This window comes from Molothrus ater, chromosome 11 (assembly GCF_012460135.2).
Source record: "Molothrus ater isolate BHLD 08-10-18 breed brown headed cowbird chromosome 11, BPBGC_Mater_1.1, whole genome shotgun sequence".
NCBI lineage: Eukaryota > Metazoa > Chordata > Aves > Passeriformes > Icteridae > Molothrus > Molothrus ater.
Window position 1 is genome coordinate 14,842,937 of NC_050488.2, and position 27,052 is coordinate 14,869,988.

Sequence of the window (27,052 nt, forward strand, 5' to 3'; positions counted from 1 at the left end):
CAAATGGTTCATCCCAAACTGTACCCCCCTCCTTTACCTGTGTTATCCCTCTCCCGGGATGAGATCATCCCCAAACCCCACCCTGGCTCTCTGTCAATCACTCAGATCCCATCCCCTCCATGCAGAAGTTTCAGTCCAAGTCATTGAGTGATTAGCAGAGGCGAGGGGTCAGCCCCCCAAGCCTTGCCCCACACGCTGTCCTATATGTCTATCCCCCAGCATCCATCCCTTAGGGTCACTTAATGGTTGGTAGGATGTTATCTACTTTTGGTTTCCACCTCCCTTTAAATGTGACCTTGGCACATCTCCCAGGGCTCTCGGCAGGAGGCCCCTGAGGTGCAGGAGCTCCTTTGGGATCCTAATAAAGCCTTGGGTTAACCCCTGCTAAGAGTCGGCCCTTTCTCTTCTACCGCTGTCTCTGGTGTCTCTTGTGCTGCACAGGGGACCAGCCCAGGTGCCCTCAGCACCCGTGGGGCACAGAGAGTGTCTCCCCCCAGCCCAGGTGCCCTCAGCACCCTCGGGGCACAGAGAGTGTCTCCCTGTCAGCCCAGGTGCCCTCAGTACCCTCGGGGCACACACAGAGAGTGTCTCCCTGTCAGCCCAGGTGCCCTCAGTACCCTCGGGGCACACACAGAGAGTGTCTCCCCCCAGCCCAGGTGCCCTCAGTACCCTCGGGGCACAGAGAGTGTCTCCCCCCAGCCCAGGTGCCCTCAGTACTCTCGGGGCACACACAGAGAGTGTCTCCCCCCAGCCCAGGTGCCCTCAGTACCCTCGGGGCACAGACAGTGTCTCCCCGCTGTCGGCCGTGTCGGGGCTGTCCCCCTGTATCTGCCGACTCGGGACCGGCCGAGGGTTCCTGAGAGGCTCGCACAAACCCGCTCGGCCGCTGATTGTGGTGGTGTTTGAGGGTCCCCAGCACAAGGGAAGAGATGAGAATCTTGACTCCACCTTTCAGAAGGCTGAAATATTATTTTATGATCTCTATTATATTAAAAGAAAACGAGATATTAGAACTATACTAAAAGAGCAAGGAGACATCAGAAAGCTGGAAAGGAATGAATAATAAAAACCTGGGACTGCTCACAGCCCTGACAGAGCTGGACCATGATTGTCATCAAGTAGAAACAATGCACAGGACACTAATCCAAGATGCCCCTGTTGCTAAACCATCTCCAGCCCACACTCCACAGCCAGCAGATTGTTATTGGTTCCATTTCTGTTCTGAGGCTTCTCAGGAGAAAAATCCCAGCAAAAGGATTTTCATCAAACACATCAGTGCCAGGTGATGGCACAGGCAGCATGGGCTGGCCGAGGTCACTGTGTCATCCCTGCCAGCCCAGGTGTCACAGCAAGGAGGAGAGAGCTCACCCTGTGCGCACACAGCTCTGCCAAGGGACCGGCTGCCAAAACAGAGCCGTGCCATGCATGCCAGTGTCTGCATGGCAGAGAGAGGACATGAAAAGCCACTGAGGAAGCTGCCACCTCCTCCCTGGGCTCTGCCCTGCAGGCCGGGCCATGGGCAGCCACTTTGGGAAGGCTGCATTTGCTGCCCATCAGCTGCTCTGTGTCTGACAGGAATTGAAATAGCCCAGGTTTGGGTTGGTGCTGAGCAGAGGGCAGTGAGGAGAAAGGGAGAAGGCTGTGCTGCAGAGCAGCTGGATCCAGGCAGAGCCAGTTTGGGGAGCAGCCTTGTCTAACAGCATTTCATCTTCCAGTTCTACTACGTTTCATTTCATTTTGCACTTCTGCTAGAACTGCATGGCAACAGGTTTCAAATATCCTCCTCAGTCCCAGCAGCCTGCTTGAAAGTGCTGTGTATTTATCAGACCATTGATGGTCCTTCTGAAATGTGAGTCTCACTGGCTGCATCGAAACCTTGTGCTTGAAGAGCATTCCTAATTAAAGCAGATTGGGCCTTTGGGGAAGAAGGGGCTGCAAAGCATTTCCTAAAGCATTTTCTACTCCAATTTCATTGTGAGGAAATACACCTGAAGGTGATGCAGGGATTAGGATTGAGACAAATATGAGTTTGGTGGGTCAATTTTACTTTGAGAGCTTGAGAAGCACAGGAAGCCCAAGTGATGATCCCAGAGGGTTGAAACAGAGGTTTCACCCTCCCAGATATACAAGGGCCTTAACCTTAAAACCACTGCTCTCAGCACAGAGCTGTCTCAATACTGCATTAATGTTTTCTCCTCTTTGTGCATGTGTAGAATTGAAATCCCTCTTGGGGAGGAAGTTTATTCCAAGTAAATTCCTAAACAATCAGCTGAAAAAAACCCTGAAATGGTCTTACACTTGATTTGCTACTCCCTGCCAAATGCATGTGCATGCCAGGTCTTGAGCCTGGTACTGGAGCTGAGCCTTGAAGGAGGAATTGTCTACGCAAGGCTTCTCCTTCAGTTTTGGGATCCAGTGCTGATTGCGAACAGATCTGGTGAGAGAAGTGATCATAAATACACCACGTTTCTGTTTGGCTCATGAGAAATGAGGTTTGGCCCAAGGCAGGTGTTGTGGTCAGATCCTGTCTGCTCTGCACGGAGTTTTTGGTCTCTGGGAACCTCTTGTGTGGGGCAGGAGTTCATGTTGCAGCATCTCCTGCTGGGCTTCACTCCCAGATCCTCCAGTAATGATATCTGAGGGTTATCTGGCTGCACTGGCCAAAGATGCTCTGCTAAGACACCTTCTCCTTCAATTCTTTCAGGTCCCATCAGCTTTCATAGCCTTGTATATTTTTAAATCCTTTGACATTTGAAACACTGTTCCCCTGCAAGGCCTTCTCCTAAATGCCAGCTTCTCAGAAGGCCCAAGGGGACAGGGTTGGCCAAGGGTGGAGCTGTTCTGGGTTTGTTGGCGGTGCCTTGTAGTGAACAGTGTGTTCAGAGCTGCTCTGCTGGTTCTGCCTATCACTTTGACAGGGAAGGAGTGTGCTGGGATATGATAAATCACTAAATTGTCACTGCTAAATACTGCTTGCAATGAAAACATTGTGTATAAACCCTCCTAAATGGTGTTAAATTTGTCTGCTCTATTTCTTCCCTCCCACCCCACCACTGCTGCTCTAAGTATGATCCCTTAGTAGCTCAGTCTTTCTTTGTGTTTTGTTTGACATTTATGCCCACTTTCCCCAAAGCTCTGGGGGTTCTTTTTAAAATATGGTATCAATTTTTTTCTTGGTTTAAAAAAAACCCTGAAATACACACACACACACTAAAGAAGCAGGTCTCCATGGCTCAGCCCTGAGTGGTAAAGGAAGAGCAACAGGAAGGGTGCTTTGTGGTGCTGGCGAAAGTCTCTGCAAGGCTTAAAGGAGCATCCCATTTCCACAGATGACTTTTTTTTTTTAATGGGTTATGGTGCTGGGAAAATCTGGAAAGAGTGCAAGTCCCTCATTCCAGTTTGGATGTCTTGTTTTAAGAAATGTCTTCTTTCAGCTCTTGGAGAGCACAGTTTTGGATTCATCCTCACATCCTCCAGTCTTGGTGGCTCTGTTGTTTTTTTATTTCCCTTTCTCTGCCCCCTTCCCTGCCCTCACTCCCCTGATGGCTGCTCAAACACCAAAGCTCTTGGCAAGGTCAGGACAAGTTCAGTGGTTCTCCCTGTCCTGAAAGAGAGGAGAAAAGGGAAGTTAAGCTCACTGCAGAATCAAGGACTCCTGCATTTCATCTTTTGGCTAGCATTGCTCACCATGGAGTTTTAGCCATAAAAAAGGGGAGGTGACACCAAATCGAATTAAAAAGTGCCCTTTCCCAGTGTTTTTATTCCAGACATTCAAAGGAAGCTCATTTTTCTTCTAGCATTCTTTCCTTCTAGCATTCTTTTCTTCTAGCATTCATAATTTTAGCAGAACCATTCTCATCCCAGACCCCACTCATCAGTTGTTCAATCCTTTGGCACTGGATCTGGACAAAGGAAGGGACACATCTGGGTCACAAGAAAGCACGGAGAGAAACTCTCCAAAACTGGACAGAGAAAAATGAAATGCAGGAAGACAGAGCCTGCAGCTGGATGCTCTTTGCACTGGGCTTCCTTTAAAGGAATGGATTTGCTGCTAAACACATCTCAGGCTCAGATGTGACCAGGAGAAGGTGGGATGAAGATGAGGAGTCAGACAGGGAATAGCCAGGGACATGCAGGGCCCAGGAACATCAAGGATGGAGAGAAGGAACAGGGATTGCTCTCCTCGTTTAGATCCATCAGTGCTGGAGGCTTGGGAAGCACATGACGCTACCAGAGGGATGCTGGGCAGGAGCAGGATAACTCCAGGATAAGGGCAAGCTGCTCCCACTCCAGGGCTGGGCCAGGGAAGGAGGGGAATTGTTTCTCTCCCCTTTCCAGTGGGATGCAGGTGCCACCCCATGCAGAGGCAGGAAAACTGCCTTGCAATCAAGTACAAAACCTGCCAGGCAAGCCCAGGATGCCAGCAGCCATTTCTCCTGGATTTCCTGCTTACAGGCATTTTAAGCTTGCTTTGTCTCAAAAGCACCTTTTTTGCCAAGGGCATTCCCATTTCTTTTGGATCCTGAACAGAGGTTTGGAAAGCTGACTTTGATGAGGGAACTGTTTCCTATTTTGATCCGTGTTAACTTGGAGTTTCCCTTGGCACCAAAATCAGGGGGTGAACCCAACCCTTGAAGGGCCATAAGATCCTAACTATCCAATCCCCAATCCCCTCAGCATTGGCTTGTAGAACCTTCTCTGGGTTAATTTAGCAAACTTAAGGGTTTGGCAAGTTCAGGATCAAAACAACCAAAAAATTCGTGAAAAAGAAACTGAACTGAAGCTGGCTAAAAGCTGATGACTCATGACAACAATTCAGTGAAAAGGAGGCAGGAAGAATGGAGAAAAAGTTTGTGAAGGCTCCATCATAACTCCTGGGATCAGTCAATGGGCTGAACCTCTCTTCTCCCCCATAGGAACGCCTGTTGGGTTAGAAATGCACTCTGCCTTCTGAATATTTTTATTGGGGACTACAGCTTGTCTGGATATTGCTTTGAATAAGCTTTTGCAGTCAAATACTGACAGATACCATCACCAACAATCCCTGAAACTTAACCTGTCACAATTTTATATTTATAATGAGTATAGTTCCATAAACTGTTCCATAAAATTCCAAAGTGGGACTCCTTCATGGATGCTAGCAGTTGCCAGCAGCAGGTAACATATTCAAATAGGAAGTCCTACTGAGGGGTCATAAAGTGGGAAGACCTGCTGAGGGGTCTTCATTATGCTCTTGGCCTATTTCCATGAATGTCAGTCCGACTTCCCTCCAATCCAGCAGGACTACTCAATGAAGGGTCCCTGTAAGAGGATGCTGACAGACTGGTCAGGCACAAGGGTCTCAGCTTTTCTGGGGCACTGACAGCTGGGCAGCTTGTTTTTCCTGGAATTTCTTGAGCAGTGAAAGTGCTCCATAAGTGCTCCTCAAGTAATAGCCTCCTGTGAAGGACAGCAAGGAAAGAACTTCTCACAATGGTCCCAGTCACAAGTACAGGCAGTTTTCTTTGAGATGCCTAAATATGCACAGAGAAGTACCAAGCCACACATATGAGTCCCTGTATTCTATTGCCAAAATGTTTACACACAAAAGTAAAACAGCTCACTGGCTTGCAAAACACTGGAAGGTATGTTCTCAGCTGCTCAGAGAGATGCAGTGGTTGCATGTGCTCCATATTACACAGCGGTGCCCATGGCTGGTTCCTCTCGTGCTGAGGAAAGCTGATTCCTCAAATGACTCCTGAGTGCTTACTCCTCCACTCTTGGAACACCAGCTTTATTCTAAACAATTTCCAAACACTCTTTTGGTTTCTTCCCAAGCTTTGGAGGTGGATGAAATAAACATGGCTGTTGAAACAAAGACAGTCTACCAGTATTCATCAACTTGAAAGCAACCACCCTCAGTGGCAATAAAGCAACAACTGAGTGTGAGATTTGTACTCTGGAAACATCCCAAAGAATTGCCTTTGGTTTTAAAACAACAACTGAGCTGTCACCTTCTTAGCATTCCCCATAACATCCAACTAGTTCAGGAGATGGTGTATCTACTCAGTAAAACCATCAGTAGTGTCTGATCTCAAGAGGTTTCTTTCTGTTGTTTGTGGCCCTCCTGTATTTCTGCTGCTATCAGTCAGACACTGCTGCAGGCCAGGAGCTGGACTCAAGGATCCTGATGGGTCCCTTCCAGCTCAGAATATTCTATGTTTCTGATTGTATGATTCTAGGAGGGGTATGACAGTGGTTCTCCAGCCCACCATGGTCACCTATGGCCTTTGGTAGAGGTACAAGGTACATATGGCCTGAAATCTGATGCTGTTGGAGCAGCAGCAAAGTTAATCACATGCAATACCTATGCAGCATAAAACCTGAAAATCCATACCAGTCACATTTCCTCACATTCAGCTCAGCCATGCTCCAGATTTATAAGCCATTTCTGAGTGATTTTATTCCTAGGAATGCATCCTGGCTACGACTACCTTTGCATGCATCATGCTGCTTTTGATTTAATCTTGATTAATTATTTTTGTCCAGCCATTCAGAGCCCACTCGTCAGGGGCACTGATTTATGATGCAAGGCATGAAATAACCAGGTTCTATTAGAAAGATTTGCAGTTACAAGACTGAAGCATTATTTATTGGGGCTTCACTGGTAATTGGTAATTTTTCCACCAGCACATGTGAGTGGGCAAGGGGATTCTGTTAGGCATTTTCTGGGATGATTACTTGTTTTATTTACCTGTCTGTTTTCAACAGCCACATGAGAATAACAGTTGTTGTGGGTATTGAGCTACATACATTTAAATAAGACCAAAACATTCTCAGCTGTAAATGGAAGGGAGGTAAGACAGGTGTTTCCAGTACTGAGCACATCTAATACCCCGATCTCTAGGCAAAAAGACACAGGCCTTATTGACTTTTAATGCAATCTGTTAAATATCCAGAAATACAAGTGTTGAATACTGACTTTTGTACCTCACAAATCAGCTGAAAGCTTTGCAGATACACTCTAGATTTCATGCCAATATAAAAAGTCCTGCTCCTGGAGTTTCACAACTAGTATTTTTGTGGGAGTTAAGAATACATGTATACATATTTGAACAAATATTTCCACTCCTCCTCCCATGCAGACCTGATGCTGTTTGCCTGTGGTGAGAGGGGAGGCAGGGGCAGCCCTGGGACTCTGTGGAGCAGCCACATCTCTGCCCCTCTACCCCTGCCTAGGCCAGGCTTTACTGCTCTGCTCCTCTCTGCTCCTCTATCCTTTATAAACCAGCTCGTGGCAGCTGATTCTATTCTGGGGTGTAAATGCTCCAAGAGAAAGGTGTCTGGTTATTTCTCAGGGGATTGTGTTTACAAAGGAGAGGTGGCAGAGGGTCTGAAGGGAGCTGGGCTCAGCAGGTCAGGCAACTCCCCAAAACCAAAACAGTCCAGGAAAGCTCCTAACAGGCACCACATAGATGAGGTTTAAGTCTTTCTTCTGTGCTGTGCTGCTGCTCTGTCCTCCTCACCAGGATGTTACTGCCCTTGTTTTACTGTCCCCATAGAAATATGGGATTTCCAATCCCAATTAAGAAGTACTTAGATATTTAAATGAATTCAGCCTAACTCATGTTAATCGGGAAATGGTCCATTTTTGTCTTAAGGTGCTGATGCCCAAATCAGGCTGCAAAGCCACTCTGCCCTTTCAGCAGCCCTTGGCTCACACCACAGACCAGCAGCTGCCCTGGTTAGGTGGCTCTGGACAGAGCCACACACCCAAAAGCTTTTCATTTCTCTCTCCAGTACAAAGCCCTTTGCATTATGTGAAAGAGAAAGCTCTGATCAGTAAGAAATACTAGTTTTTCCTCTGCACCTTGCCCTGAGGTCCCATCATTTTTCACAATCCAAACAGGACTGGCCTCAGTGTGTGCTTGGAAGCCCAGTGAGTAAAACACATAGGAAATGAGGGGAAGGATGCTGGAAGTTCTGTGGCATCTTTTGTAATAGATAGGGTCTTAACCCCAGTGTCCTGGATAAACTCCAGTTCTGGTAATTGCATTCTGCATAGTTAAAATCCCCCTGCAGTTTCAAATGAATCCATTATTGCTCACTTCCTTCCCCAAATTGCTGTGCAGCTTTGCTTTGTGCTGCTGAAGAGTTGCTTTGTTTCACCTGAGGGATGATGGCATTTCATGACTGTATGAAATGGGCCTGAGTGCACAGTTTGTACAACACTCAGTGAAACACTCTGGGATTATTCATAATTAAATATCTGCTCCCTGCAAATGAATGGGTTTATAATGTTGGGTGAAGTAGGGCAGCACAAAGCATGACTTCTCTCTGTACTTGAAAGTTGGTAATATAAAACTTAAAAGGGCAGTAAAAGACAGAAGTTTTCTAAAATTCCCCTTATGCAGCTCTAAGTGACTGTCTCAGTCTTTCCCACATTGCTATTGATTAATTGCCCTACTTCAATTTCCTTGTCCTAAGTGGAAACATTACAATCGTAACTTCAATCTCTGGCCACGATACAAACTGATTCTAAATCTTTAAATTGTGTCAGTGGGAGGAGGTGATGGGGGGTGGAAGGAAAGCTTTTATTTTTATTACTAATTTTCATGTGTTCCAGGACTTACTAATTTCACGCAGATGTAGAGAAACCACAAGGTATTTCTGCTGCAGTCAAACCCAGGAGATGCCTCAGCATCATAAACTTGCTCTGGCATGATCTTGTCCCAGCAGTGTGTCCTGCTAAGGAACCTGAGGATATTCCACAAACATCAAAACATGCAAGTCTTTCTAGAGCTGAGCCAGTGACCTTTTTCAACTCCAGCTGGTTGAGTTATAGCTTTGTTCCCATTTGAGATTCAGCCTTGTCCTTTTTGTGCTCATTGCTTGTGGTCTTGCAAGAATGTCACAGGCATTTTGTGAATTTCCAGCTTGGCCAGGAAGGAAATGGTACCACAAGAAGCTCTGTGTGCCATAGGTGAGATAGACTTTCTAGGAGCCTTAGCAAGGGAGAAAACAGCCAGGATTCCCACCCTTGGGAACATCATTCTTCTATAAAACTATTCCTCTGACCCAGGGCTATTACTCACAAAGCAGAAGGTCAATATAATGGTGTAAGTAGATTCCTCATCTCCTTTTCTTCTCTGCAAGGTAGGTCCCAATCTGCTCCTCGATTGCTCCAGCACAGTTTTGATGAAGGCTAAGAAGGAAATCAATAGAAAAAAATATAGAAAATTATGTATGATGTGGCATTCTTGAGAAAAAAAATACACTTAATTTGAAACAGAAAAATGCTGGCTTGGGAGCCACATGTGTATTTCATTTGGAAAAAAAATCTGTACTGTTATTGAAGTAGCCACAATGAGAGTATTAGCTACAAATTAGGTATGTGTACTGGGAAGGCAGCTTTGTGTGGATGGGAGAGGGGCAGCAGCATCCCTTACACTGTGAGACACATAAATGAGAAGCTGAAGGATCTGCAGGCTGGGCAGAGGTCAGCTCAGGACCCAACGGAGCCTCAGTGCTATTTCATGCATAAACAATATTTTGAACATAAACCACAATATCTTAAGAACAGTCCTCTGGTAAATAAATTGTCAGAGAGTAAATAACAAGCCTCTCCTTGAAGATTTGGCGGAGCAGGGAACCCAGCATGAGTAACAAACCACAGCTGACAGCGTGCCACACTTAAATGCCAAGGAGCACGTTCATGGCACTGCTCCCCCAGGGCTTTGGCCCCTCCACGTGGCAGCCTCGTGCCATCAGAGAGCACCCCCAAAATCCAGCTATGGCTTTCTCCCTTCCCAAACCATTGTTTTTTCTGCAGCATCTGGGGCAAGGATCCCGTCTCCTTCCTCCATCCCCAAACCCACGTTGCAGGGTGGGTCCTCTGGAAGAGAAAATAAGCAAAATAAAATAAATGATTTGCTTCCCACGTGCTCCTCTGCCATGCCACCCAAGTCTTCAGCAAGGAGGTGCTATTCCACCCTCAGCTTGAATACTAGCAGTCCTTAAAATTATATGAGAACTGGCTGGATTGGGCTGGAGGGCTTCTCTCCCAGGCCCCAGTAATGCCCTGATTTTGAAATAGGAAATTTTCATAAGCACTGTTTCAGAGATTTTGAAACTTTTAAAAAACAAAACTGGGAAATGGGTAGTGCATTTTTTCCATGTTCCTGACAGCCGTTTTTCCTTTTTCTTCAGTGAGAAAAGTTAAAAAAAAAAATAGAGAGAAAGAGAAAGATAGAGAGAGAAGGAAACTAGAAGCACAGATGAGACATTATTCTAGAATGAATTATTTTGATTAAAAGTCCTGACAGAGCTTTGATAAAAGAAGATCTTTTTCCCAACATTGTGGTGGAGAAAGGACCGTGGAGGACAAATTAGAGGAGCGTTGCTTGTGCCTCCCAGCCGAGTTAATTCTGTTAGCGAGCTGCCGTGAGAGCGGGATTTACATAACCACCCTCGGTGGAAATCGCACACGCGGCGCTGCTCCAGCTTCCCGGCCAAGAAACCGGGCAGCGACAGCTCCCGAGGCCCCGGGATTCGCGCAGGGATTGAATTCCCAGCCCTGAGAGCCCCCAGCAGCCGGCCCGGGGCGGGATGGGCGCGCTCCGCCCGGGACGCGCACCGGGAGCGGGAGCACAGCACCCTCTGCTGTAGCTCTGCCGGACGGGACGGACACGGGAACGGACATCTGGGTACGGGAATGGACACATGGACAGAGGAACGGACACCTGAAAAGGGGAACGGACACCCGGGCACAGGAATGGACACCTGGACACAGGAACAGACACCTGGACATGGACACCTGGACATGAGAACAGACACCTGGACATGGACACTCGAATATGGGAATGGATACTTGGAGATGGGCATGGACACCCGGACACAGGAATGGACACCTGGACATTGGCACAGACATCTGGACACAGGCACCTGGACACAGGCACCTGGGCATGGGATGAACACCTGGATGGGCACCTGGACACTGGGCACAGACAGAGACAGCTCAGCTGAGTGCTCAGAGCTGCCTTGTGTAGGGACACCCATGTCTGCCTTCTCCACTGGCTGCAAAAATCCCCTTTAATTCTTTCTAGACACACATTATCATGGTTTTTGGCATGAAAACAAATTACTGCTACCTCTTTTGACTTTCTTCTTCTCTTCTTGGTGGCTAACCTTGCCATCAGTGAAACAGTGTGTGCTATTTAAAACATAAATAGTTCTTAATTTAACTGTCAGACATTGGATCTTGCTACACCTATAGGCATAGCTGGAATACTACTTTTAGAATATTTATTCCTCATGAACATATATAAACCCTGTAATCAAATGAAGGCCACAATCTTTCTGATCAGCCAAACAGATTGAGCTCTGTAAAATCTCACACCATAAGACACACTTTCCTGCCCTTTACTATGGCTCCTTGCAGTGTCCTTTCAAAGTTTTGCAACGTCTTTTCTGAGATGTGGGAGGCAGAATTGCATTTGCTATTCCAGTCTCACCATAACAACAGAGTTGGAGAAGGTTAAACCATTCATTCCCTGTTCTCCTGTGTCCCTGGTCTCAGCAGATGTAGAGGTCATGATGCTTTATTTCATTTTATTTCCTCTTAGAAGAGAATACAACTTCCATTCAGAATACCAGTTAAAATAAAAATCTGCACTTAAGACCTGAAGCTTTTATTGTGTATCAATTAAATATTAATCCCTCATCCAGCCAGTGAAGTTGTTTTGAGCCCAGAAGAATTAACATGATCTTGGCAAGCAAGTATCTTTAAGAAGGCATCTGGCACATGATGCTCAACCCTCTTTTTTTTTTTTTTAGAGAAATTCCTATGTAGGCATATGCCTCAGGAAAGAGTGAACTCTTTCCTCAGCAAAGAGTACTACATGAGACACTTCTTGTGCATTCAAAATTTTCCTTGGTGACAAGTAAGAATTTTCTCCCCTTAAATAAGGAAGCTTGCCTTGCAGCCACAGCAGCTCAAAAGAGGTCACCTTTGCCTTCAAAAAGAGACTCTTCAGGAATCTGTGTTCTGCTATTATCTCGTTCTTGGAAAAAAAAAATGAAGACATAGCCACGTAAAGAGATGTATTTATAACCACCATTGGTTTAATTTCAAACTGTTAGCTCCTCAACACACTAGCCATAAAAATAGCTGTAAAAGCAGCTGCTTGCAAAAAGCTCTTGCACTGTCCCATGAGCACTCATAGCTTCATATTTATGATGGAGATCATGGAAGAAGAGCAGAGAAAATTGCACTTAGATTCCTTGAAGCAATTTTTTTTTCCTGCAAGAACCGAGCATGAATTTATTGTGTAAATACAATTTAGGGTCACTCTTTAAAGCAGAGGTGATTACTCAAGGATGGAAATATAAGCTGTTATATGCATTGACAAAACAATGTGTTCACAGAGCCAGGTACCATCCATGCTTTAACAACCAAGTCAGGCACAGGGATCTCAGCAAGTACAATTTAAAAGGTAATTGAAACATCAATATATATCTTCACATTATTTTACTTGCAGCCAGACCATTATTGTAGTACATGTCAGCTGAGCTGGCCAGGAGATCTTACAAGAATGCATTGAACAATCCATGCTGGAAAAGAGGCTGCACAGCTCACACCATGGCCAGAATGGTTCTCTAGGGGTGCCCCCAGTAGTGCCTGGAATTACTACAGAAAATGCATCCCCTAAACCCATTCAAGGAACCCTAAGTGGAGTTGCAGAAACAACATAAGGCAGCAACTGGAGGGTTCATTATTAAGGATGGTTCCAGTTTCCCAAATCCTCCCCAAAACCATAATGGGGACACCCTGTGGGCAGCAGGCTGAGGAGGTCATGCCTGGAGCCCAGAACCCCCCATGGTCTTCTGGGCACCACTGCAGTACAAATACTAAACAACAGTAAATTAGCTGCATTTCTAATGGGAGCATTTTTTTTTCTTTTTTTTTAATGTAGTTTGTTGATGAAAACTTCATGACAGGAGAAAGATAAGAGTCACTTATAAATATTTATCATCAGTTATTTTTTCTATTCTCAAGAAAGAGAATAGTCTCTTTACTGAGAAAATAGAGTCTCATTAGGCTCTGCAGAAACCAATTATATGATGCTCATCATCTTTCAACTTTCATAGGTTCTTAATTGCTGTAGGAGAAACAGTTGTTGTTAAATAGCTATTTTTATATGATCCAGATATTATGACTGTTGAACCAGTAAAATGCACAGTATATTTATGCCATTGCTCTTAAACTTTTAATCTTCCTGGATTATTGATGTGGTCCTTGCAAACTGTCCAGTTAGCAAGATAGATACAATTAAAGTAAAATGGATGGGATAATAAGTTTATATGCACAAAGCCCCACAGGCACACACAGATCCCATGTGCATCCTCATCCCTCTCAACTAAACCAGGGAAGATTCCAAAGGTGTGCTGCATCTTTAAAATATAATTCCTCCCAGCTGAATAGCTCCAGGATCTAAAAATTCAGTTCATTAAAAACATCATGACATCTAAAAATAATTAAATGAGAGTTTTGAAGGTGGCAGATTCTTAAATTGCCTTCTAAATTTTGGCCCTGCAGCTTTGCGTGTTCAGCTTTCTTTTTGGCGTCTGTTAGTGCACTAAATATTTACTCCTTTCCTGTCCCTTAATGAAAGCTGAGATTCTCATGAAACATCACAACTAAATAGCCTCATATCACCTCACCAATACCAAGAGTAAAAAGTCCTTTAGATCTTAAATTAGTGACTAAAGAACATGGAGGAGACACTGGCAAGTTTCGAATAGGATACACTCGAAGGGAGGTTATTCATCCAAACCCTTTGAGATGTCTGTTACTCTTTATTAAGAAAGAGCTGAGGAAGTCGGGCTGTTCTGAGCCACAGAAGCCCTTGGAATGTCCTGCTGATGGAGCTGCATGAACATGGCTGGTTCTCCAGCCCCACTGGAATAACTCACAACTTTCTTCCTAAAGAGTTGAAGGTAAAAAAGGATCTTGAGCTTCCCCAAACAGATCCACAATTGATTCAATTGGGCTAATCAGAAAAACTGAATTTATGGAATAGATGTGCAAAAATAGGAGGAAAAGAAGCATAAGGAAGCCAAAAAGAGACAGACTTAGCTTAGCTGAGAGCATTTTCCAGGCCCTTAAGGAAAAATCACTGCTCCCAGCAGGCAAACTTCACCTTGTCCTTCCTGAGCAAATGACATTCACCATCACGGTGGTACATTAGAGAGGATGAGCAGGGAGGGAATGTGATAAATTGCTGTAATTAAAGAAAGAAAAAGACACCAAATTAGCTGTCAAAGAGGAGGACTGCAGAAGTGTACCTAGGATGAGATGATTCACTGGGTTAGAGATTGGGATACTCCAGGCAGTAAAAGCACAGGAGGTCCCCAAGCATCCTCTGGGTGCTTCTGACACACCTGGAGGATAAATCAAGCCAGCAGCACTCCCCATCCTCCTTTCACGGCCTCTGCAGGGCAGAACTTCCCTTTGCTTTCCAGACTGTTGCATAACCCTGTGTAAATGATGCTTACAGCAAGGGGAGTGAGTTGACACTACTGAGGGCTTTGTAAGGCGCTGCAGGGCGCCCTGGGATGCCAGTTGTGGCACTAAGCTGAGAGCTGAATATTGCTATACCCCTGCCTGTGGATGGTGGTTGCTAGGAGGCAAATATCATATTGAGAAACCTGAAAGGAAGTAACAATTTCAGGTCCAGTTTGGGGCTCTTTGAAATCTTTCTGTTGATTTTAAATAGGATGTGATACAGCCTTTAGCAAAGATAGTGGAATTTTTGCGAAGAAGTGAAAATGGATGTCATCCAAATGACTCCAGGTAATAAGGATGGACAACAACAGGCCATAGGAAAGGAAGAATTACTGGGGAAAATGAAAGGCAGCATCAAAGAGCTTCAGCTGAACAAAACCCCACCAGATAAAGAATCTTTCTGGGAAAAGCTAACAATGGGAGCTTGTATAAAACATGTATTATTCCTAGGCCACTCTCATGCCAGGGTTAAATTTGGCAGAGCCTCTGGGGGTTTTCCACATGGCCATTCTCACCTAATGAATTCTCTCTACCTGTAAAGCTGAACCAAACTGTTTCTGCACTTTGTCCTTCCTGCTCTCCCACTGCGGAATCTTGCAGTGATTTTAGGTGTTGATCTGGGCTATAGGAGGTTTAAAGTTCACTGGATGGGGCCAGGGGAAGTTTTCTGGCATGTGGTGTGAACCCATTGCAGCTCTGGTCCAGACCCCTCTCCACTGTGAGCACAAAACCACCCCAGGAGCCCTGAAACGCTGCAGCTGCTCTGTGGAAACACAAAAGAGAATAAAGGAATTTTCAAAGTGGAAAAAACCTCATCAGACCTGGATGAAATACAGTCAAATAAACAAAAGCTCTCCCTGCCTACTGTACTGTTGCAGGACAAGTCCTTTTGTTCAGCAGTCCCTGAGAGCTCCCTATTAGCAGAGCCCCACGCGGGCTCTCTCCTCATCCCAGCTGAGCTCTGGCAGGTTTTCAGCTCCTTCCTGGCAGCCCCAGCACTGCTCGTGCTAAGGACTGCCTGGGAGCCTTGCCCAGCAAGGCCACTCCCTTATTTTAGGAAGGACAGAGCTCTGTCCATCTGGTGGGGTGTCCCTGAACAGGAGACGCTGGCCAGGACACCACAGCCACACAAACCTCTGCAGCCAAACACCTGCAATCAGCAGAACAATGTCCCCCAGCTCTCCCACCATCCCAGCTAACCCAGGTCTCACCTGGGGGTGACCTACCAGCCATATCCATGTGGACACCCCCATTCCTCTTCCCTTCAGCTGACCTGTCTTGCTGTGAGTGCTCAGGGCTGGGGACAGTGTGACAGACACCCCACACGATGTGCAGCACACTCTGACCACCCCAGGCACTGTGGGGCTTAAGAATCTCCATTGGCATCATAGGCTGGGTTTTTTGGTTGGTTTTTTGTCCCCTGTTGTTATTTTATTTGTCCATTCTCACTTAGAAGACAGCACAGAGAAATAAGATCAGTCTGCAGTAACATGGGGGGTTTTGTGTGATTGTTTCCATAGGAGCTGCATGGGGATGAAAGCATACTGCAAAACAGTGGAAAACAGTGTTTTCATCACCTTCAGGGACTCCCCAGTGGGGTGTAAGAGTATGCTCACTGCTCAGGTATTCACACCTCCTCTGCTCCTCTAGGGAGGGATAATTTCCTCAGGGTTTGACTCAATAAGAAGAAGACACCTCCTTTTTTGCTAGTGAAAGCAAACAACTCCCCAAAAGAAAAAAATGCACCACTGTGATCCTCACTCTGTGAGTGCTAATCTGGCTTAAGCAAAATCACAGGGAGTGTCCACCTGAGTTGAGGGATGGTCCTGTCATCTCAAAAACAACACAGTCTTAAATACCCTCACCAATGAGCAAGGAACGATTAATGCTGGCTGTCCAAAAAGGCATAAAAATGCAATTCCACCTCCCAATATAATCTGATAAGTGATTTTTAGCAGGCATGATATGTGGTTCCTTGCTCAGCCATATTAAAATATTGGCACCAAACAGGTAAATTAGATGATTCAGGGTGCAGAAAATTAAAACCTTCACATCATGGGTGGAAGATTGAATCACAAAACTCACCTGTCTGGGACTGGCAGGATCCAAATTTTCAGTGCTAACTCAACTTGTATGCCATCATCTCATCTGCACATCATTGTTGACTGCTGTGGCCTCCCTCAGATGCCTATTACCTGGAATTTGTTCAGGTGTAACAATAAGCCAGACAGTTTTTACCTTATCAAATCTATAAAGTGACCAACAAACTTGAATGAAGCTGTTTTAAATAAACAATTTTTTAAAAATTATTAAAAATTTTGTGGGTGGAAAAATGGAAACTAATTTTTAATGATCCCAGATCCAAGGAAACCTACTGCTTGTGCTGGTTTCAGCTGGGGTAGGTAATTTTCTTCACAGTGGCTGGTGCAGGGCTCTGTTTTGGACAACACAGGGTTGACAATACAGAGATACTTTTGTTGCTGCTGAGCAGGACTTACACAGAGCCAAGGCCTTTTCAGTTTTTTGTGCTGCCACACTGGTGAGGCAGTTGAGGGTGCTTGGGAGGAGGCACAGCCAGGACAGGTGACCCACAGTGAGCAGAGGGATATTCCATGCCTTGTGACATAGGCTCCTGTGTAAAGCTGGGGGAAGAAGGAGGAAGGGAGGGGACGTGTTTGGAGTGATGGGATTTATATTCCCAAGTCACTGCTGCACGTGCTGGGGCTCTCCTGGAGATGGTGGAACACCTGCTTGCCCAGGGGAAGCAGTGAATTAATTCTTTGTTTTACTTTGCCTGTGTGCTTGGGTTTTGCTCTCTATAATAAACTGTCTTTATCTCAACCCACAAGTTTCCTGGCTCTCAGACTTCCAATTCTCTCCCTTCTCCTGCTGGTGGGGGAGTGAGTGAGCAGCTGAGGCTTGGCTGCTGGCTGGGGTGAAACCATGACAGTGCTGGATATATCCAATAATCCACACAAGTGATGGAAGATCCAAACCCCTGGCCCATTCTACTATCATGATCTGAATTTGCCTGTACCTGATGGACTGGGAAGCTGCAGGGGGGCAGACCATTGCCTTTTCTCCATTTCAGCTCTCCTGGAGCTCCAAATCCCACCACACCCAGCTGCTGCTATCCTGGGAAAAAATAGAAGTGGCAAAGCAGAGGCTCCTAAATAGGAATTATATTTAGATTGATTAAGATAGCTATTGTGTGTCAATTTACTTAAATATAAATGGATTATTTGGAATGTGCTCATTGAAGACTAATAGCTCCTGAATGCAATACAGATACGTGGCTAATTATAAAGTCAAGCAGCCATTATTAATGTTTCTAATGATCAATTTGTATTCCAACAACACACAACCATCAACTTTAAAGCTCCAACAGTCGCAGTAATTGGGAGAAGAGACTGCTCTATGCAGAAAGCAATCAACCAGCTGGTGCCTGCCTGGAATAAGAGGTAAAAAGCTGGGTTTTCAGGGGCCTGCACTAAGGCCTGAAAGCTTGATGGAGGCTCGAGGGGTTTTTTTCTTGGTAGGCATAGCCTGGAGGAGGTTGGATGAAAAGAAGACAGAAATGTGGCTGGAAGGGGGAAACACACAAGGATCTATAAGGTTACACACTCTGGGCACAATGGGAGACCTTAATACAATTCCAGAGTGATAGAGAGGCAATAGGACAAGCAGTCCCTGCGTGCAAACAAAATTTACTCAATTAGATACACTTAAATGCAATAAATTTTTTCATGGAAAACCAGAGCAGTTGTAACTTCCATTCTGCATGTCAGTTGAAGGAGCAGCAATAATTTAATACACTGCACTTGCAATTCTGTGCAACCAGAGCATCACGTGGCTGGGTCACTGCCAGGAGGAAAGCAAACAGGCTTTTCTAAAGAGAGCATCTCTGGAAGTAAATTTGGGCTAAATTAGATTTCTCAAGCACTGGCACACTTTGAGGCCTGTGGAGAGAACAGCTTCCCCCACCCGGCCAAGGGGCTCATCCCAAAGGCATCTTGCTGAGGTCCCAGGGCCAGGGCTCACATGTGGGTGTTGGGACTTTGGTGAAATCAAGCACCCTCATCATGGCCTCAGACCTGACTTCTCACTGGAACCCTGTGAAGGGTGGTGGTGGGGAGAGCAGGGGGCAGGAGCTTGTGGGTGGGCTCAGCCTCTGTCCATCCCATTGCCAGAGAACCCAGATGGACCATCCACAGCAAACCCTCTGTACAGCCTTGGAGGGGGCTGCACCTCAGTGCTCAGGGCCGGGCTGGCAGTGGGGCTGGGGCACCACTAATGACTCCCATTTGCCATCCCTCTCTTGCAGAAGGATGCACAGCTTTCCCTGCATCCTGGAGAAGATGGGATTCTTTGCAGCAGCTTTCTGGTGCAGGCTGGAAAAGTCTCGGGGCAGACTGGTACATTGTAGATTTGGCCTTAGAGCCAGCTCCAAGTGCTGTTCTCACTTTGAGGTATAAAACAAGTTCTACTACCCCAGGTTCTATAATCCACTGCAAAAGCAAAGGTGAGATGCAGCGCAGGACGGTGCCAGGGGATCAGTGGAAGGAAAAGGAACATGGAAAGGAGGTGCCCTGTCCCTGTCCCTGCTGGTCCATTCTTCCCACCACTCCAAAGGTCCTGGTCTCATGAGTGAGGCCACCACAGGGACATCAGCCCTGAAGGGCATCTCAGCAGAGAAACTCCTGACCAGGAAAGACCTTGGAGTGAAGTTTTGGGCTGCCTGCCTTCTGAAGGACAGGGGGATGTGGCTCCTGGGATACACTACAGCTCCCAAAATCCACAGCATCCCTCTTCTGGGGTGCCTTTCCCTGAGGAGCTCAAAGGCTCAGTAAAGCAGAACTGTCACTAGGAGATGACAATGTGGAAGGTGTTGAGCCTAGTAACACCTCTGCAAAACAGAATTTGAGGCCTTGAAGAGCACAGCTTCTTTGTGGGCTTAGAACCAGTCCCATCAAAAGGAAGGAGATATGGATTATGGGGAAAGAAGGGAAGGACTTCAGCTGAGCACTTTTGGACTGCAGCACCCCCTCGTCCCAGGAATCAGCTCCACCTCAACTCTCTCAATGCATGTTAGCCCAGCATGTCCTAAGAGCTTTCCAAAGGCTGTATGGGCTTTCCCAGGAAATTCTCAGGACACTTTGCCAGCCTTTCCACCAGGATCCCTGTGGCACCCAGTGTGACACAGCTCAATTCCCGCTGTGCTCTCCTTCTCCAGGCACTGTGGCCAGGGAGGATGAACCCAGCATGGCCCCATCAGCCAGGGCAGCACAGCCCAGCACCCCCAGCCCTCCTGCCTCGAGCCCCAAACCACCCCAGACCCAGCTCAGAGGGGGATGTCACGTTTGCCTTGGCTTTGTTTTGCCAGAGCGTGGAAGGAAACTGCAGCCAGACACACAGGCTCCCTCTACCCTCTGATCTTCAGCCAACAGAGTGTGTCAGATAGCCACCCAAATCTAGAAGGACAAGAGTATCACTCAGAGAAAAGCTTTATGGCAATTGCTTGATGCTTCACCAATTCAGCAACTAAATCTCAACAAAAATATATATCTGCCTTCTATTCTGAGACAGCCACCCATCCTTTGCTGCAGTGACAGCACAGTGCTCAAAGTGTATTTTAGCCTTCAAGAAAATACACTCAGAGCTCAGAAAAACACTTCAAAGCTCCATGGCTGCTTAAAACAGTGTTAATACCTGGCCAGTTGGTGTCTGATCTCTGCATCAGAAGAGGTGCAATTGCCATTGTCACCCCCTGCCCAAACCTCCTCTGCTTTGTTGTTTGGAATTGCAGGCAGTCCCCAGCAGCCTCCCACTGCCTGTGGACAGTCTAGCACTGCATGTGTTAGTAATGAGCTGCCATAGCCCATTCTCTCAGTATGAGCTCACTGCAGAAAAGGAATCTCCCTCCCTTCTTTATTCCATGGCAAGGCAGGAGGTTGTTTCTGCAGCTGTGCTGGAGCACCAGCCACTAGCTCAGGGGCTGGCTTCCAGCTCAGGGACCTTTGGACAGAGGTGGAAGGGCCAGAGGGTCTCAAGAGCCAGTGCTGAGGAGCCACTGTAGTGATTCCCTCATTTAGGGAACATCAGAACAAATTGCCAAAAACGCAGCCCTAGCAGGGACAGCCTGGCTGTGCCTTGGGCAGCAGGCACAGCATCTGACATCTGCAGTGTGTGACAGCTGCCCTGAGCCCCCTGCACAGCACAGCTCCACATGCACAGCTCCTGGTGCAGGCTGAGAGCTTTGGCACAGATGTGCTATGAATTGATAAGGTGTCAAATAGTTCTGACACTGTCTCCAGAGATAATATCAAGACTTGCATTTATGCTTCAACTCATTTTGCAAGTGCAAATCTCCAGCCAGCTGACACCCCATGCAGGAGCAGCCGGGGGTCTGAGGAAGGTGCTGCACACCTTGTTCCACACACACCCAGCTTAGATCAGCAACAGCAAATGCCAAAGCCTCTGGGTGGTTATGGTCACTTGCCCTAATGCACCTTCATCCTGCCATGGCCACCTCTCCAGTTTGCAGGGCTTTGTTTACATGAGAAATGTTCAGGCTGATTCCCTTTTATATGATTGCTTCATCTGTGACTCCAGTGTACCTGCATCTGCACTGGGGCAAATATTTTCCAGGCTCAGCAGTGCAATTGTGAAGTGTAAATTCACACCAGTTTTCATTTTCTTTAAATTTCTTTCAGCATTCCAAAGAAAAGAATGGATGATTTCACTACCATATTTATTTAAAGAAAGTTAATTAACCTCATGGCAGGACTGTGGATCTCAGATGAGCCAGCATCTCATTTAAATGATAGGCACAGCTTTTCTTACCTGGTTATCCAGCAGAGTGATGGCAGCCCCTGCATGGTGATATTCATGCAGTGTGTGCTGAGGCTCTGGGAGAAGGCAGCAGTCACCTGGAGCTGCACCAGGGCTTGATTCTCACCACCAACGCCTCTCAGCACTGGGTATGAATGCTGACGATGACAGCAAAGTGGGAGCTGAGGCTCAGCTCTCATAATCATGCGGCTCAGAGCTGTTTGAATGCCTACAGAAAAAAACACACTTTACAAAATCAGACACATTCATACTGGTGTCACTTTGCAAAGGATAAGCAGATACAGAGCACTTTTAGAGCAGAACAACAGTGGTTCATTAGGTGTCAGAACAGCTTCCCAGCATCTGCCTGATTTGCACAAGCTCTGAACAGCATTTCCTTGAACCCCTGTGCTCAACTGCACCAAAGGCTGCTCTGCCTGGCAGCACCAAAAGCACACCAAGCTCCTGTGTCTGAGGCAGGTTGAGCCTCAGCCAGTGCTCTCCATCCTCAGCTTCCCCAGGGGCTGCCCAGGCAGCCAGACAAGCACCCTCTGCCATCCAGGTGGTTGGGGAGCTGAGCACCTTCCAGATCCAGAGCAGTTTGGGTTGGGAGGCCAAACTGGAAGTCACTGACCGAACCCCTGCTCTAAGCAGAGGGATTGGCTTGCTCAGGACCTTCTGCACAGTATCTGAATATTTCCAGGATCCCAGTCTCCCTTGCTAGCTTTTCACATCCATTGTGACTGTTTTCCCATTTGTCAACTTGCAATTTCTCTTGCTGCTACTCATGCCCATTGTCTTTCTGGATACACTCTAACCCCCCACAATATATTCTCCTATTGAAAGATGAAATGGTCTATCAGGAAAGCTTTTAAAATGATAGGAACTAGTCACATTTTTCAAAAAGGGTGAAATGTAGAACAGTGACAGAGCAGTCATAGGATTTTTTTTTATTATTTTCCTCTCCTGCTGCTCGTGGCAAAGCAGCTTCCAGCAAAGCATTGCACACTGCAGAGGTGTGGCAGAAGAGTCACACACCCACAGAGCACACAGAGAGCCAGCCCAGGAGGCAGGCACTGATTCCTGCTGATGGGTAACTCAGCACAGTGCCACTAGAGAAGGAAAGCAGTGGGATCTTTGTCCCATTCAGTCACACCACTTGTGAGAGTCTCCCAAACTGCCAGGGCTGCCATATCTGTGGCAAAGCCATGCCAGGGCTCAGCCAGGATTCATCTCACTTCAGATTCTGCCCCAACTGTCTGATCAGGAGAGGAGTCACCCCTATGCAAAATGCCTCCAAAAATTTAAACCACTCCTAAAGAAAAATGCAGTGTTGTGCTACCATTCTGGAGAAATCCATCCATTCTCCTCACCCCTGAAATGCAGAATGCTTCCCTCAGAGCCTGGGCAGACAGGACTCCTGGCAGCACACTTAGAGCTGCCTGTTTATTCAAGATACAAACTTCCTAGAAATAGGTTAATTACTTTCCTTTAATTACACATTCTCTTATTAAATGCCAATAATAAAGGGAATGTCTGCCCTAGAGATAAGATTATGCCACCTTCATAATTTGGCTTTTCGGGACAGCAGATAAATGTCTCAGTCATTTTAAAATACAAATTTGTCATTCATGAAAGCAATAAATAATGCAAACAGGATGTGTGGTTACACTGACATTATCACATCATCACTGCCCCCTGGGCATGAACATGTGACACTATAACCTCAGGCTCTTTGATAAATTATTGCCCATCACCATCCTGTCTAACACAGGGGAACAGATGAGCACTGGCAGGAATTTATGGTTGCAGTGGCAGAATTTGGGGCTGTAGTACAATTACTGGAGTTACTGCTGAAGCAGAGAGTGATGCAGGAAAGCAAGGGAAAGTCTGCATCCTCCTGGGAGGTAATGTGTAAAGAAACCTTAACGAGTATACCCTGTGGGGGATTTCCTACCCTGCAAGTACTTAAACTGCTAATTAATTCCTATTAAAACAAGGTCTTTTGTGTACATCAAAAAATGGTGCCTGAGGCTTTGAGCCTGCAGTGGGATCTCCCAGGACTGTGCACCAGCTGAGCCTGACAGCCTTGGCTGGGAGGATGAAGCACTGAAAATCCTTCAGTGGCCTCCATTTTGGGGCTGGAGCACTGTGCTCATGTCCATGGCTCAAGATCATTCCCAAGCATGATACAACGACCAGAAAACGAGAGAGCACATAAGCAAGCAGCCTTCAGGCAGGAATAAATTATGTATGACTCTGCTCAGCCCTTGTTTTGTGTGTGCAGCAATACACGTTTGAGATGAGCCGCCACAGCTGCACATAAAACCTTTGCTTTTGACATCATGCTCCCTTGAAAACAGGGAAAAAGTTAGAGATATCCCACACTCTCAGATCATTCATGAGAAACCAGAGGCTGACAAAGGAGCCCCAGAGGCCAGAGTGCTCTGGGTAAAACAGAACCATGCTGTTAAAGATCAGGTACCAGCGTCCTGCAGGGGATGTGATGCTTGTTTTGTGGAGAGGTTCCTCTTCCCATTCCTCCTCTCCTTGGGAGGACATCATCAGTTTCATACCCTCACAGCTCTTTCCATGCATAATATTTCTTTTTCAGCTTTTTCTCATTTATTGCCCCATAAAAGGCACTAACTGACAATGAGCTTGTCCTTTGCTGTCAGGGCTGGTCAGACTCTGAGCTGGACTGGTGGGTTTGTTCCTGCAGGTGCTGGGTGGTGTCACAAGGCACAAAGACTCCAGCAGTCCCATCAGAGACATGGGAGCTGGGACATCTCACCCCAGCCACACCAGGGCAGGGATTTGGTACAGGGCTGCCATTCCTGCCCTGCTGAACAGGGTGAGGAGCAGCAGCTCTGCTGAGCAGGGCAGCAAGCGCCATCAGTGGGACCCTGTGGCCAAGGCAGGATGGAAAATCCCAGAGGGCAGAGACAGACACACAGATGCTGTAAGTCCCAGCAAAGCCCCGTGGGGGTCAGGGTGGCTGGTGGCACCCTGGACTGGGACTGGTGCCCCCAATGCCATGCCCAGCAGGGTTGCATGGCAGCTGATGCTGATCCAGGCAAGAAAGGTGGTCCAGGAGCTTGGCCACCTCTTCCACTGCCCAGCCCCAGTGGGAGCTGCCCTCACCTCACACATGGTCTTCACTGATAGGCAAAATTAATGAGCCACGAGCTGTTCCCGTGTTAATCACACCTTTGTGCAGCTCAATCCAACCTAACACTGCCCTCTTGTGCTGCAACACATGAGGGGCCTTTGCTGGGAGGTGACTGGTTCGTGTTTTAATTTGGGGGGAGCCATCTATGAAAGCAGTTTTACTCACTTTTTTGTAAAGCAGTGCCAATTTTATCCCAAGAGGCCAGATTATCTTCATCTCTTGTCATTCTAAAAGCAGGGGTATCCAGCACAGCTTAGGCTCCCCATTCACTCACTCCAGGGAGATTAAAATGATGGGTGAAAGTAATAAACTCAAAGGGAAAATAACAATATAACCACAACTCAAAGCATCTGAACAATGGAAAAGAGAAAAAATAGAAAACTGCACAGTTAGGAAAGCACTTTGCCTCATACAGGCTGTGTTAAAATTCTTAAAGCATTGGTTAATGGCAGAAATCAGCATTTAATTAATACTCTGTTAAAATTTAGTTCTGTAGAGTCACATAACCCAAGCATTAAAATAAAAGAAAAAATTCATCATGATTAATGTTTTACCTAGAAAGAGCTACAACCAACTCGTAGTCGTGGGCAATAGCATGTCTGGAGCTCTCCCTCCACAGAGTCTCCAGGAGATTTCAGGGAGGGAGTTCTCAAGACACACATTTAGTCCTTTATTATCACAGGAGGCCTGATGGGTAGCACAGTATTTGGGTTCTGTTCTGCTGGGGATAAAGATCTCAGCAGTACTGCCACACCTTTGAGAGGAAGTGCCATCCCTGAAGTCCTTCATTGCCTCACCCTCCCAAGGATGGTGGTACCCCACAGCACCCACTGTCCTTCCTCCTGGACTCGATGGGACAACCCATGGAGAGAGGCTGCAGAAATGTGAAAGCACAGGATTGTGCACTGTCTCTCTACCTACCCTGCCTGTGCTCTCACAGCTCCTTTCATGTGGCTGCAAACATCACCTGTGTCTTCTGCAGAAGGGACAGAGATCAGGTATGATTTTATTTCAGCACTTATCAGACCTGCCTTGGACAGAACTTATACCTGACAGAAATGTTCACTTAAAAACTTATTTTCAGAAATCTGTGCCTGCTGTGCAGTAGCCAGCACTGGAGCAGAAAGACATTAGAAACTCACTGGAGGAGGAAGGAGTGATGCTCATAGATGAGAAAGAAAACCTGGTAATGTTTCTTCATTCTAAGGAAAAAGGATCTTTTCTGACACAACACTGATTCATTGCTGGGTATTGCTATTTAATGGATTACTTACATAAGCAGAAGGGAAAAAAACAGAGAAAAAATAAAATAGGTGCCAAATTACAGACATGGAGATCCTGCATCATTTCCTAATTGATTTTAGAGCAGCCTGTCCCTCTCCAGCTGCACACTCAGGCGTGGGCTTGACTGGGTTGTCACGACATAAACTCAAATGTGCTCACTTCCATGAAGGCAAGGCTGCCCATGGGGACCTACAAATGTTTCCTTAAGTTGAGACCTTCGTCCCTGAGTCCTTTGAAGAAGGAGGATAAACATTCATTCACAAGGGGAAAGGACTATAAGAGCTCTTCAATCAATGGCTATGCAATATGTAATCACTGAAGCTTGTGCTGGCTGAAACAGGATGAAGATCATTTGCTGCAGTACAAAGCTGTAGGGGGAAAAAGAACCTTCTAAATTGGATTTAAAATCCAGCTCTTTGCTCCCCTCTTGCTGTGATAGCAGAGCTGGCAGTGGATGATCACAACATTGAGGCAGGTCAATTTTGCTGTTTGCCCCCAGTTTGTGAGACCTGCTCCCAGTTTTTCTGGCTGGCAGGAAGTGGAGAGCAGTCTTCCCTGGCATCTCCCAAATTAAATATTGAAAATGTTTCTGTTAGGGAGAGATGTGACTGAGGATTTGGGAAGCTCTTCAGGCATTACTAAAATGCACTAAGTGGTTTGCTGGCAATTATCTACTATTGTCATAGACTCAGGCAGGATCTGGTATGTCAGAAAATCCTGCATTCATTTTTCTAAATAAAACCTAGAGAAGAAAAGATGACATAACTTTTTTTTTACCAGGAAACTTGACATTTCAGACTTGGCATCTCCTACTAAGTATTAATAATAAAACTTCCTGGGAAAAGACCAACAAACTATTTTGTAAAGCTTTTACTGGGCAGAGTTTAAGGTGTCCTAGTGTGAACTGATTTAGAACTTCTGCATTCTTGTTTTTCTGACAGACAGGAGGAGGAATTTCTTCCAGAGTTACCAGAACCCTTATTATACCAGCAAGATTGATTCTTCTGATAAACCAGTTAAAGCAAAACACAGCGTTGGGTAAGAGCAGAGCAGAGTGACCTGCCTGCCTGAGATTTAGTCCCAATAAAGCTGATGACATATTAAAGGGCTGTTGAAGCCCTGACTAATATTGTATTTTCTTTTCCAGTGGAGGATGATTTGATGTCAACAAGCTGCACTGTGGGGGCTTGTGGATCCACAGCTGATGGAAAGGGTTTTTC

At 46.3% G+C, this 27,052-nt stretch overlaps 1 long non-coding RNA gene across 2 annotated transcripts; it reads right to left on the reverse strand.

Annotated features, from left to right (window-relative positions):
- Positions 1 to 949: 949 nt before the first annotated feature.
- On the reverse strand, positions 950 to 21,458 carry LOC118691871 (uncharacterized). Of its 2 annotated transcripts, none has more exons than XR_004981081.2 (4): positions 21,389 to 21,458; positions 16,631 to 16,740; positions 9,075 to 9,184; positions 950 to 3,604 (listed from the first exon to the last, which is right to left on the reverse strand). It is a non-coding gene; the product is annotated as an uncharacterized LOC118691871 (long non-coding RNA). The 2 variants fall into 2 exon arrangements; XR_004981082.2 differs by lacking the exon at positions 21,389 to 21,458 and adding an exon at positions 17,583 to 17,625.
- Between the last annotated feature and the right edge of the window lie 5,594 nt (positions 21,459 to 27,052).